The sequence below is a fragment of the Fringilla coelebs genome (genome assembly GCF_963513975.1).
Source record: "Fringilla coelebs genome assembly, chromosome: 8".
Taxonomy (NCBI): domain Eukaryota; kingdom Metazoa; phylum Chordata; class Aves; order Passeriformes; family Fringillidae; genus Fringilla; species Fringilla coelebs.
The window spans coordinates 30,411,921-30,426,152 of NC_140066.1; positions in this window are offsets into that span (position 1 = coordinate 30,411,921).

Below are 14,232 nucleotides of genomic sequence, written 5' to 3' on the forward strand. Positions count from 1 at the left end.
TCAGGGTGTTTATTTAATATACATTAATAATAAGGAATAGGTTTGCAACAAAGAAGTAGGAAGAATATTATTTATGCAAGGACCTACATTTATTTCTTTTCTTTTTCATATCTGGACTGCCCAGTGCCTGGCTTCTGGAACCTGTGCTGTTTCTGCACCAGTGCCTAAGGTTTATTTGGGGAGGGGAGGGAGAAGGGCTGCTAATGATCTCCCAGAGATAAATGAAATTGCTGATTTAGTCAAGCTCATTCTTGACCTTGACACGAGATGGGACAGGCAAAGGGAAGAGCTCAAAATAGAGCAAGTGTAAGAAAGGAAGATCAAACGAATGCTCAGGTCTGGCCAAGACCCCCCCTACATTCAGCTAACACCTGGCTGAGTTAGAAAACATGACCAGCCCAACCTTCCTGTAGGAGCCGATTGAAGCTGTCAGCTCCCGGCTTGTCACCCACTGCATCAGGAGGCCCCTGGGCTGCCACAAGAGCCCTAATTAGGCAGAAATGGCACTTCGGCAACTGACCCGCCAGGACCTTTGGCAAAGCATTTAACATCATTAGTTAACATTTTTATTAAAAAAAGTGTGAATGTAAATGAACAGCCAATGCATTTCAATAGGGTTTGTCGGTGGCATTGCACGCCCCCCCACTCTCCCAACCACACACACACTTTTTTGCATGAATAGTTCACTTGTTTTCTCTAAAGGGGGATGGGGAGGTAGAGACTGTTTTTCAAAGGGAACAAGACATGTTCAAAGCAGAAACAAGGTCTTAAACAATCAGACACAAACTCTTGCCTTTTGGGAAGCGTGTTGGGGAGTGAACAAACAGCCAAATGCAATCCTACCTGCAACATGCCTAAGGGGATGTCTGAAAGGGAAGGCAGGCATAACCCACACCTGAGCACAGAGATACAAAATCACACGTTCACCTGATTGTTCCAAGGGTATTCATTGTGCTCTTGTTCTTTTCTGTTACATCCAAGAATAGGTGCCTAATCCAGTAAGCCTGCAACCCTTTGCCACAGCTATCAAATACTACAGCAGTGGAAAAGAATGAACATTAAGAATATACTGTCCTCCTCTTTCTTTGTAATTCCTTTATTCATTGCACATTACCTTTGACAGAAGATTACCAAAAAATACCACTCAAGCATATTAGCAACCTACCTTAATTAAGTCCCCACTAGCAGCAGTTTATCTGTGAAAAGTTATTTATTCATACAGAAGAGTATGCAGCCTTGAGGCACTTTATTAGTACTCCATTTTTTTCTGCAGGTTCTTTAACTGAAGGGTTTCCATAATTGATCAATACCTGCCCAAAATCCTGGGACAGATTTTGGAAATAAGAGACACATGAAAATTAAATTATTACAAATATACTTCCTAATAAAAAACAGGACAGGACTTAGAAACATGTACTGCCCTGTGATATTTTATGTCTGCTTCCTAGGAACATCCCCCAATCCAGGTAACTTTTATCTCTTTCTTCCTCCAATGGAAGCTACAAAATTCAGTTCTAGGGCTGATTCCTTAAGCCAGAAAAAGCCCATATTATCCCAGATTTTGGAATTTCTTCCCTTAGTCTATAACAGCCATATGTTACCAGAAACACTTTTTTCCCACCAAAGAAAATATTTTTTCATTCCATTACATTCTATGTACATTCCATTACATTCTAGCTACATGGCCTATCACTTATGCTTTCTAAATAAAGTCCAAATGTAAGAAGAAATTAAAGTAGATTTCCCACAATTTGGGACTCAGGTAATGAAGATTTTGATTCAAATCCCAACTCATCAGTCTTGCTCTTAAGGTCATGAAAGTTTATCCTTTTTCTCAGAACCGTGTTGTAAAAAATGAAATAATAATATTGTAATTTTATCACACATTGGCTTACCCAGAGATTCCAGTCCCTGACTGTTTCCACGTCATGTACATGCCATATCAGAAAAAAAAAGAAACCCAAAACTTGGCTATGCATCTCTCCTGGTCTGGGATAGAGCTCATTTTCTTCCTAGTAGCTGGCACAGTGCTGTGTTTTGGATTTAGCAGGAGAATCATGCTGATAATGCACTGATGTGTTTAACTGTTGCTAAGTAGTGTTTACTCTAAGTCAAGGACTTTCAGTTTCCCATGCTCTGCCAGTGAGGAGGTGAACAAGAAGTTGTGAGGAAGCAGGGCCAGGATATGACCCCAACTTGCCGAAGGGATATTCCACACCACAGAACTGGAGGGAGTTGGCCAGGAGCCACTGTTCACTGCAGGAGGATGGGCTGGGTATGGCTCAGTGGATGGCAAGCAGTTGCATTGGGTATCATTTGTTTCTCTTTCAAAAATGCTCTGGGATCTCCAGATTATGTCATGTAAATTCTTACTCTCTTTGTGTGCGTATCTATACACAAACAAGCGTTTGCATTCTCTTTTTAAACAAGTTTGTGTAGCCTTTGAAACAACATGGAATTCCAGATAGACATTTTTAAAGCACAATACTAGGTTTAGAAATCCATGCAAGAAGCCTGGCTTGATCTCTTCACTCAGCTGTTGACAGCAAGTGAACAGGTAATTTTGGCAGCACTGAAATCATTTTTACCACCAGTGAATTAACAAAAACAAAATCCACGTTTTTCTTTCTATAGCAGAAATAAGATGAGATGGATATTTTAAAAAATTATTTGCAACTGATACTCATCTGGTAACTTGTCTATCTATCCCCATGATGCAAGTTTTTGGCTTGAAAGCAGTATTAGGAAAAAAAAAATCCTTGGGAATTGCCCAAGAAGCAGAATCATACAAGGCTCAGAAAGTTGGTAACTGTAAAGAGTCTATATGTGACCCCTTTTCCCATCACATGACTATTTTCCAGTCTAGTTCTTCAGTATGGCTGCTCCTCTCCCGCTGGGAACTCGAGGGGTGGGTGAAGGGAGAGAGAGGTGACAGCTCATTGAAAAGCCACTGCTCCCTGCCTGGTTTTGGCACATTTTCTGCAGGTGCCTCGCACTATAGCCACAATAGGCTCTGGAAGAGAGGATTCAGACCTGTCAACAGCTACAGGAGGCAACTGCACAGCTTTGTCTTACAGGCTAACTTCATTGTCTGCTGCTCTGAACCCTGCAGCACAGGCACCCGTTAATGAGATGAGCCCCTTTTCCCTCCATTTGTTCCTCCCTCTGCTTCTCTTGCCTTTCTGTAATGATTTCACTTGATCGCATTGGTTGCTTTCTAGTGGGGATTGCTCCAACAATCAGATAAGATAATTGCCTGTAGAATACTGCTCAGCAACAACTATTACTTCCTTTGCTGAAAATGTCAGAGCAATTGAAAGCTCTTAGTGAAGTTCAAGAACAAGGAGGCAGAGAAGAGGCAGCTCCTCTATAGGTACCTATCTGTGTATTTTAGCAAGTTTGCAGTGGCCAGCTCTCCTGGGTGAGAGCTTTATAAGTAACATTTTGAGCATACTTTATATTCTCATGACTTTTAAAACAACTTAAACAACGAAAACATACACACCAAGTAATTCTCACATTTGCTTCAGCTTTGGAAGACAATATTACAGAATTGCCTGATTTGCATTTCCCCCAATTCCTATTCCATTTCTAGAGACCAAACTAATGCAATTTCTTTTTAATCTTAAAATTTTTAATCTTAAAATACTGTCTTCATACAAAAGTTTTTGAGGTGAAATGACAGCTGATAGAAAAGTGACATACCAAGAGAAGACCATTTAAATATTGCACTCCAAATATAAGTACAATAAAAATACCAGAAATAGTTTGGGCCACTATTTAATTCACTTCTGCACCTGAAACACACACTGCCACTGCCAAAAACCACGTGATGTTACGCCCTGATAAACAATTCAAGAGCAAACCCACAGACATAATGCTTTTTATCACTAAAGTATACAGGCTCTAGAGATTTTGTATGACATCAAGATCTCCATTTATTTGACTGACAGGGCAAATAAGCAAGAAAAAAACCACACATGCAAAAATTTACTCAGAGCATGATTGGAAAAACTGCACAAAACCTCATCCTTCATCCTTTTCCATTTCCCATTTTCCTATACTGTGTATGCACTGTCAACACTAACACACCATCACATAGCCATAGCCATCAATTCTTTTTACTGTGAATTTCATAAAGAATAAATAGCTTTTGAAAGCTTCTTAGAGTTCTGTGAAAAGAGCAGAGAGCTGAATCAGCAGCTGGATCATTACAGGCTATTCATATGCTGAGTTACTGAGGAACCAACATAGGGAAATTCCTTACTCTTTGGAGAGGAACTCCAATATAGGCAACCATATGACAGTTGATTTTTGCAGCATCATGGGATTACAGTACCCAACCAGTGACTGATATCTGGAGAGATACAGGCCCCAGTCTTGCAATATTATTCAACCAAACTTAAACTAGTTTAACTATGTAGAGAGCCAGATGTACAACTTGTATATACATTGGATGTTTCAGAAACGGAACACTATTTTAGAGTTAATGTCATGGTTATGTTTTGCTATATAAAGCTACATGCAGTAGGACTTGCTCCTCAAAAACCTGAATTAATCATAGTGTGGGTATCCAATTAAACCAAGCACTGATTTCTGAAGTCCATTTTAACTTATTCTCAGTTACTTAGAGGCTTTTGCTGGATGATAAGTTTTGCAGCAGTGAACTAAAGGGATTCTGTAGACATATTAAATATAATTTTCTCTTATTCTTTAAAGTATAGTTTGATCATTGCAAGAGGAACAATTTTTTTTAAATAGTGCTATAACTTGTTTGTCAAAATTAAAAGTTGAAATTCTGCCTAAAACTTCAACATGAAGAACTGTCATACAGAAAACTGAGAGTAAGTGATCTCTCTTTGTGTCTGAAGCTTAGGCTAGCAGTCTGACTCTGGAGCCCTTGACAAAAACTCACACTTCTGGAGAAAAGCTGGAAGTGGTAATTGCTACTGATGCTTGTCCTGAAACAACTTAGCCTTTGAATGAACTCCCATTACAGGGCAGACTGGTGCAGGAGCTTCACAAACACTTCATGACAGTCCTGAAAAAATGACCCTTTAGAAGCAGGAAACACAAAAGAAAAGCTCTGCTATCTTCTGACAAGGAGCCAGGGAATTTAAGATGTTCCTGTGCTCTATTTCTTGATTCTTATCCTCACAGAATATGGGTAGAATTAAAAGAAAATTGAGAGCCATGCTGTTTATTAAGATGCTGCAAGCAGGCAGTAATCCAGCTCAGATTTAAGCCTAAAAGCCTTTCAATTTGTAGATCATATTCTTGATATACACAGGAGGTGAGGAGTAGATGATCCAACAGCTCTTTGTGGATTTCAGCTACTAAGTGCCAGGATACCATTTAACTTTTACAATAGAGCAATAGTGAGCACTTCTTAAAATAATTCCATTGTGTCACCTACTTATACACAGAATATTCTAGTCTCTGTGTGATGGACTGCTTCTCTCCCCATGCATGGAGCAGGTTACTGAGAATTATTAAACTGGCACAGTCAAAAAACCTGAATGTTTTACACTCTGACAAAGACAACTGTGTACACTTGGTACTACTCTTGGCTTAATCACAAAGCATCAGCAATTGACAAAAAACCCATTCTCCGTCTTTGCTGAGGAGCAAGATGAATTTTATGATGGATATTTGCGCACATTAGGTGTAGTGGTTGTTTTCTGGTTGAAGCCTGATGAGTTTTACACACTCAGTCCTTCTCATTGCTTTAGGTGCATTTCACAAAACACACTAATGCAAATTTACTATCTTCTTCCTGTTCTACAGTCTTCTGTCAAAAACCTCTTTTTCTCACTCCTCCCCTCATGTTGTTACGTTAGCTATTTGTAAGAAATGGAGATTAGAATAAAGTTAAAGGTACATTCCTATCAGTGTAACAGACATCAAGTAGACAATATTTTGAGAGGATAACAAGCATATTTTCTAATAAATAATACATCCTGGCAGAAATCTGACACTGAATTCTATTCTTCAGCACAACTCCAGTTACGCTCCATTGAACCATAACTTTTCTTATATTAACATAATGAAATACACCGTATCAATACACCACAACCAAAGAGGGTTGTGCAATTCCATCAGTGCAATTAATGCAAGAAAGAGAAGGACTTACTGGAGTGAGTCCTGTGCAGGGCACAAGGAGGATTAAAGGGCTGCAGTCTTTCATAATGGGAGACAGCTGGAACTCTTCAGTCAGGGAAAGAGAAGGCTCAGGGGGCTCTCATCAGTGTGTATAAATACTTGATGGGAGGCAATGAAGAGAAGAAAGCCAGACTCCTCTCAGCAGATCCCACTGGCAAAACAACAAGCAATAGGCAAAATTAAAACATAGCACATTCAGTGTAAGACAAGAATATAATTTTTGCCATGAGTGCAGTCAAACACTGGAGCAGGTGGCCCAGTGAGGTTATGGAGTCTCTATCTGGGGACATCCCAAACCTGAGTGCACATGGTCCTGGGCAACCTGCTTGGGTGGACCCTGCCTGAGCAGGTGAGATGGAGTAGATGATTTCAGAAGGACTCTTCCAACCTAAATTATTGTGAGTCTCTAATCTACATCATAGGATAGCTTCAGGAAAGAAAGATCAAATTTTGTGAAAATTCATTTGAAAGCTGTACCCTTGTGCTCCAGGAATCTGAAATGCTGTGCTAATATTAAACAGCATTTTCTTCTAAAAGTCATCCTGTTAATTACCCTATTTATTTCATAAAGTTTTCAATTGTTCAGTTGAACCAAAAATATTTTCCAAAACCAAGCCATATTCAGAAGTAGACTATTTCTACATTGGTTCATATGTGTTTGAATTTTGAAGCATTTTTATCAGTGTCTGAAGATAACGAATGCAGGTTTTCCATTAGAAACATTCACTATCTCTATGTTTGTATCAGCCACTGCTTAATTTTAGAAAACAGACATATTTGAAATCTGAACTAATCCCTTCTGTGCAAATGCACCATTCCTGGTTATTGCTCCAAAAGTCACATCTCTTCCAAAACACTACAAACCCAGCAGACTGACCTCATGGTCATGGAACTCTTTAATTTCCAGCCTTTCTGTCAGAAATGCTATGCATTTACAAGTGTCATCGATTTTCAATGGAAGTCAAAGGTGCACAGGCTCACTCAAAATCTTCTGCTTTGAGACAAGCCACACAACAAGCTTCTAATGGGATTGTCTCAGTACAAAAAATTTATAAAAATAGTATTTCATGGATGAGTACACCCCCAAGCACTAATGCCAGTCAATGGATTTTTTTCCTACAAAATAAGGTATATTTCATTGCATAAGCTGGATGCCATTCAAACATGTCTGAGTGTTTTATATGGAACTGTTAATATTACATATTCTTCAGAAGTCAGATTTTGAAAAGCTTTTTAGTTTACAATCCCATCTCACTTCAAAAATGTGCATAGAGTATGTAAGATCATTATTTCCTTTTCTTTATTTTTTTAATTAACTGAGTCTTCAAGTGAAGAAAACAATTAAAGATAACAACAGAAATAGGGGAACATCAGGAATTTTGCCTACACACCTCATGCAGCATTTCCTCACTAGTATAAAACTAGTTTGTAGCCTAAAAGAGATCAAAATGGTTCTAAATGTCACGACTTTCATAAAAGGTCTGAAAATTTTGCAGAGTTGTGTAAAAATGCTGCAACAGGAAGCAACTTTTAAAAAAACCCAGACCATATTTTTGAATTAAAGAAACCTAAATTAGTGAAATGGAAGAAATGAAGTCAGTTATAAATTCATATGATCTTATGGGCTTATCACAAAATGATAGTTAAGCTTTTGCTCCAGATGGTGCAATAGTGCTTGTGACATCCACTTTGAACTGCAATCTAGTTATGTGTCAGGCAGGAGAGTCCATTATTCACTGCATCAGTGCTGGGGAAAGAAGGTTAAAAGTTCAAGACATGCCCCAAGTGATTAAGGTTGTAAAAATCAGGAGATATACCATGGGGAAAAAAATGCCACTCTTCCTTTTCTTCCATACTCAGTTTGTTCCCCAAAAAAATGTGTTTAAGAAAAAAAACCCACCCAAATCCAAACAAAACACCAAAACCCCAAAACAACAACAAAAATAACAGGATGCAGGAATGCCACAATTCCCGACAGTAATGTGCAAATTATCTTTTTATTTGAAGTCCTTAAACGATTCTGCTACCAGCTTCATTTTACCTAGAAAGAAACATAAAGGCTTCTCTTAAAATCTGTCCACAAGGACTTGAGAACTCAGTTAACACTTTTTCACTAGTTTTGATCTTCTTCTCAGCTATTACATAAATGTAACTAACTCAGATTTCAAACTCTATTTTTCATGTGCCCCACAGATCACCAGTTCATCTGCACTAGTCAGGCTTCACTTCTCAGCCACGTAAACCTTTGCTCTGCTGATCAGTAACATAGCCTACAAATTACTTCCCAGCACCCCAAAAGTTTCTGCATTTGGAACTGCAAGTGCCACTTTTCCAATACTTAAGCAAATTTTGATTTCTAATTCAATAGAAAAAGAAGAAGATGCAAAACCTCAACGGTGAAGCTAAAAACATTTCAATTAAAAAAATATCTTCTGCAAAATTCTTCATAGTGAGAGTAATGTATGGAAAGTATTTTAAAAAAAGATTCTTTAGTGCTCAGAACCTTTGAAAAGGTATGAAGTAATTATTTTCAGGAAGATCTTTTCTTTCAACAAAGAGGTAGAAAATAGTAATTCCATTGTAATATATTTTCTGTCTGTAATTTTCTAACTCCCTGTTTATCTCTGAACTTGATTGCACATTTGTAAAAATTGTATTATGTATTATGTACTATAAATGTATTATGGCCAGGTTGCTGCATCCTCTTTGAAATTAAGTCAATACCTCATATGCAATAACTGATGTATTAGCCCACATTTCATATAAAGTACTGATTATGAATTTCACATAGCCTGATAACAGTGTATATATGTGCAAGTATGTTAACATTTCAGAGTAGCATATTGACAATGCAGACAAAAATCCCTGTAATCCATCACATCAGGGTCCTTGAACTACGTAGGATTTAGAAATTCCCCAAAGTTCACAACAGTTACTTCAAAATGCACACACAAACAAATCCTGTAGCAAACTCCTGATATCCAAGACTAAACCTAGCACTCATCAATAAACCATGCATTATATTAAAAAACCTACACACTACAAAACTATATCTAAATTTGAGGACAACCTTCTGTAAACTCAAAACTCAGCTCAAAAACTTGTCTTTAAATACTGTGTGTTCCAAATCACCTTTGGAGCTAGGATGATAAATCAAAGCCTGTGAGCTCTCAGCCTGCAGCTCAGCAGACTCCTGCAGACAAGGCCAGGCTCACCCTCGCACAGCAGGAGCTGAACAGACCCACAGGAAGGATCCTCAAAGTTTAGAAAGAAATTAGTACTAAAGCCCACTCAACTTGAAGTAACCATTGAAGCGGAGAATGATTACTCAAGGCAAATGAACTCACATAAGAGTACTTGGGAAATTAAAATAATAGTGCTGGGGGAGTTGGGGGAAGTCTTCAATAATTATTAGAAATTTCCAAACATGCCATATATATGTTACTTAAGTCCTTGCAAGTTTTTATCGAGACTAAAAGTCTAATCGAAATGTTGTGTTCAGCCATGTCCAAGGACAGAATCTTTTGTTTAATCTTATACATAGTTATATTTAGCTTTGTTACTGGAGTTTTTTCTTTAGAGGATCTAGAATATTAAGAACAAAAAGAAACACTACGGAAGCATTTTATATATAAAAAGTCATTAAAAGTCTTTTTAAAAAAATTAAAATGCCTCAAAACCAGTAATATATCTGTAGAAGAGAATTTGTATCACCAAGCTAAAAAGACAATCCTGATTTTATTGGAAATATGCAGGTTTTATGTACTGAGAACTGACTTCAAAGAAGCCCTTGTCAGTGGAATGAGCACACATTACTCCTCTGTGAAATCCTACAAGGACACAGATGGCAGTGAGACCATGATCTTAATTGATTTAAGGGTCAAGTTTATATCTTTAAAGAAGCATTTTAGAACAGCAAAAAGCAAATCCCTCATGCAACCCTTAAGCATGTGGTATAATACTTGGGTTTAGAGAATTAGCACTGCATATTTATACCCGAAGGAGATGCAGGTGAAAAAGGGAACACACACAACACAGTATCACAAACAAGGACAAGCTGATTGTCATTTCTTTCCTGGCACAAGAGTTATAATAAAGGCTCGAGGTGAGAAAAAACTCTGTGCGATTGCTTTCAAAAGAAACACGACCCATTTCTCTCTGAAATCAAAATAAGAGGCAATCTAAAAGATTTGGGGCAAAATCTGCTGAGAAGACATTAAAATATGATGTCACCCCTAGGAATGCCATGATTGCAATTATACAGATGGGGTTTAATGTATGTGTTGCTATAAGTGAAGTATCTTCAGTGTTTAAAAACAACAATAAAAAAGAACTACAACAGGGTGTCATTAGTACCCAGACATTTTTCAAAGGCCAGAGTCACACCAATCATAGGCTTTTCCTCACTGGGTTTGTTCCTTGGCTCTTGTTACATATACTTTGATTAGAGAGTTTTTAATTACACTTTAGCCTGTTAGCACCATGGGGCCAATAAAACTAAGAGAAATAGAACTAAATTCTTTTCATTCAATACAACTGGTAACTAAACACCAATTAATTACACCCACACAAGCCTAATGAAGATAATGGGGTTGCAGAGAGTTCACGGATGGTATGAAGTGGCTTGTGGTATCCTAACCTTAATCAGTTAACTACTTTGTAATAGGGAGGATCATAGGATAAGCCACCCTCTTTCTACATGCTTACAATTACTATTACTGTTAATGGAAATTACATGGCCATACAGATAATTCATGTAACATTCACTGATCAGGAAACAAAAATGATAAATACCTGAGAGACTCCCTACTAGTATTTCCAACAGTTTATTGAAAACAAGAGCGCAGGGTTATTAAATGAGTATCATTCTGCTTCATCTCATTGCTTCACTTAAGGCAAACCTGGCAGATTTCTTCTTTTTCAGGGAGGGGACATCCACAGCGTCACTGTGAGGCCAATGCCTCACCAGCCTCACAGCAAAGAATTTCTTCCTAGTATTTAATCTGTATTCATTTCAGTTTGAGGCCACTGCCCTTTCTTCTATCACTGCATACCCTTGTAAAAAGCCTCTCCCTATCATTCTTGTAGGGGGCCCTTTTAGGTACTGGCAGGGCTCTAAAGTTCCCCTGGAGTCTTCTCTTCTCTAGGCTAAACAAGGCCAACACTCTCAGCCTGTTCCTCAAAACAGAGGTTCTCCACCCCTCTGAGGATCTCAGTTGCTCTCCTCTGAACTCATTCTAACAGGCCCACATCCTCCTCATGCTGTGCCCCCAGACACAGCTGCAGTGCTCCAGGGGGGTCTCAAACAATGGACTAGAGGGCCACAATCTGACCTGGGTCACAATCACCTCCCCTGACCTGCTGCTCCTCAGCCCTTTCATGCAGCCCAGCCCAGGGGTGGCTTTCTGGGCTGGCAGCACAGATTGCTGACTCAGGCTCAGCTTTTCCTCCATCACACCCCAAGTGCTCCTGCTCAGCCCCTGCCCTGCCCAGCTCCCTGTACCCTGCAAACGCCATGCTCCAGGGGAGCTCCATCCACTCCCTGTGTCACTGGCAAAGCCATCCAAGAGCCCTGGGGCCAAGGACAGGCAGAGCCCTGAGGGACACCCTGCATCCCTGGCCTCCAGCTGGACATGGAGCCACTGACCACAGCTCCCTGGCTGTGTCCATCCGGCCTATTGCTCATGCCCTGCACAGCCCACTCTCCAAAGCCAGGGCTCTGCAATGCAGGGCTCAGGGTGTCTGCCGTGTGGCACTGCGTCCAAAGCCTCACAGGTACTCTGGACACATCAGCAGTGTCAGAGACTGAAATGTTATGGGTAATGACCTAAACACTGTTATGAAGGAGGTCTGCCCATTATGGAAATGGTATAAAGAGGCTGAGACCACCCAAGCCCACCCCTCCTCCATCTGACTGCAACTTTGCGCTGTGATTTAAGCTAACAGAACTTCAGATACGATATTATTGTTCAATTACCTCTAGTCTAGGGGACAAGGAAACAAGACTAAGGGAGAAGAATGTGTCTACAAGAAAGCCAAACTCAGCAGATGTCCTGAAAATTAGCTTGGGCCAGGCTCAGCCTGGGGGAGGCCATAGCCCACAGACTGAGCTGCTGAGGCCACATTTGCACATACTCCCCCAAAACTTAGAAGAGAGGAGGATAAGGATAAGGAAAGAAATAAAAAGAATAAAGAATAAATGTAAGAACAAGCTGATGTAGAAGAAAAAATAGTGGTAGAAGCAAATGCTAAGAAGAAGAAGAGGAAGATTAAATAGTAGTAGAAAAAAATTTATTATTATTATTATTATTATAACAATAATATCAAGTTAAAATACACATCCACACATCCTCTAGCATCACAGAATGGTTTCATTTGGGAAGGGCCTCAGAGATCATCTAGTTCCAACAGATTTTCTTCTGCTCTTTCTCTCTCTCGACCTCTTCTATCTCTTGTCGCCATACGGTCCCATTGGTACCTTCATTAGGCATCTCTCCCTAATCCAATCATAACACATTCTCTGTCCAGCCTGTGTTTGTGCTTGAGATTGCCCCAACCCATGTGCAGGACCCTGCACTTGCCTCTTGGATCTTCATGAGGATGATATGGGCCTAATTCCCCAGTATGTCCAGGTCCCTCTGGAGGATGCCCCTTCCCTCCAGCACCAGTCAGTTCAGGGTCATTGGCAAACTTGCTGAGGGTGCCTCAGTCCCAGTGTCAGCGTCACCAACAAAGATGGGTAACAGCACCAGTCCCACACTGACCCCTGAGGATGCCTGTTGTCATTGCCCTCCCCTTGATCACTGAGCCATTGACCACAAACCTCTCTGCGGGACCATCCAGCACATTCCTTATCTACCAAGTGGTCCATCCATCAAATCCATCTCTCCAGTTCAGAGAAAAGGATGTCGTGCTGGCAATGTCAAATGCATTGCACAGGTACAGGCAGATGACATCAGTTACTCTTCCCTCAGGTGCCAACACTGTTGCCCCTTTGTTCTCTCAATCCTTAACTTTCCTTTTGCAACTTAGGTAGCGGAGCTGCAACACTTGGAGTGAACAGAGGCACAACAGCCATTGAGTAGATCAGCCTTCCTCATAATCCTAGGCAAGCCTGTTCTTCCAGGACCATTTAATTAAACTGGAGCTTTCTGGGGCAAGCCCGTGCATGTGACAAATAAATGTCTGGCACTATGTGACTACTGCCACCCAGGCCTCTGACTGCACAAGCCCCTCCTGAGGCAACTGTGTGCCCAAAGGAGCAGCCACCCACCGCATCAACTCCTCCTGCAGCAAGAAAATCTAATGAGGCATTCGCTACCCACTCTCCTCAAGGAACAGGTAGTGTCAGTTTAGAAACTATTTCAGAGGAAACAGCTTTTTAAAAAAGAGGGTTTAAATCTCTGGAGAGGTACCATAGTGTTTCTAAGGGATGTGAAAGGAAAAGAAAATGATTCCTTGGGGATTTTTCTTCATTATCACCCCACCTGGAGAAGTGAGCACACAATGAGCAAAGGTCCACACATATTGATTTTAGAGCTGGGGAAGTGTGCAGCTAACAGCTTTTAAGTATCTCTATTTTCAGTTACTTCAACAAAATTACCAGTGAACAGTGTAAGAAAGTGAAAGTTTTTGTGGGAAATTGCGGGCTAAAAATGATCATTTAGGTCGCGAAATGTTTCCTTTCATTGAAAATGGAGGGCTTTCAAACGTAGGAGTTACTGCGGGCGTATTGCAGCGTCGTCTTCACCAGACATTTCCCAAACCACAGCCTGTCCCTCTCTCAGAACCATAATCTCACAGAGTTTTGCTGCTCGGAGGCTTTTATAAACCGAGCAGCGCTTGCTCGGGGCGTCCCGACTCGGAAGGCGGTGACCGGGCTCTGAGGGAAGTGCGAGCACCACGCGGCACCGCGGAACCACAGCGGCCCAGACCGAACCAGCTCTGCCCCAGCCGGGCGTTCCCTGAAGGAGCAGAGCCCCAGGAACGTGGAGTCGGGCACAGCGCCCTGAGGCGCCGCCGGCCCGCCCTGGGGCTGGCGGGCAGCGGGGGAAGGGAAGGGCCGGGCGC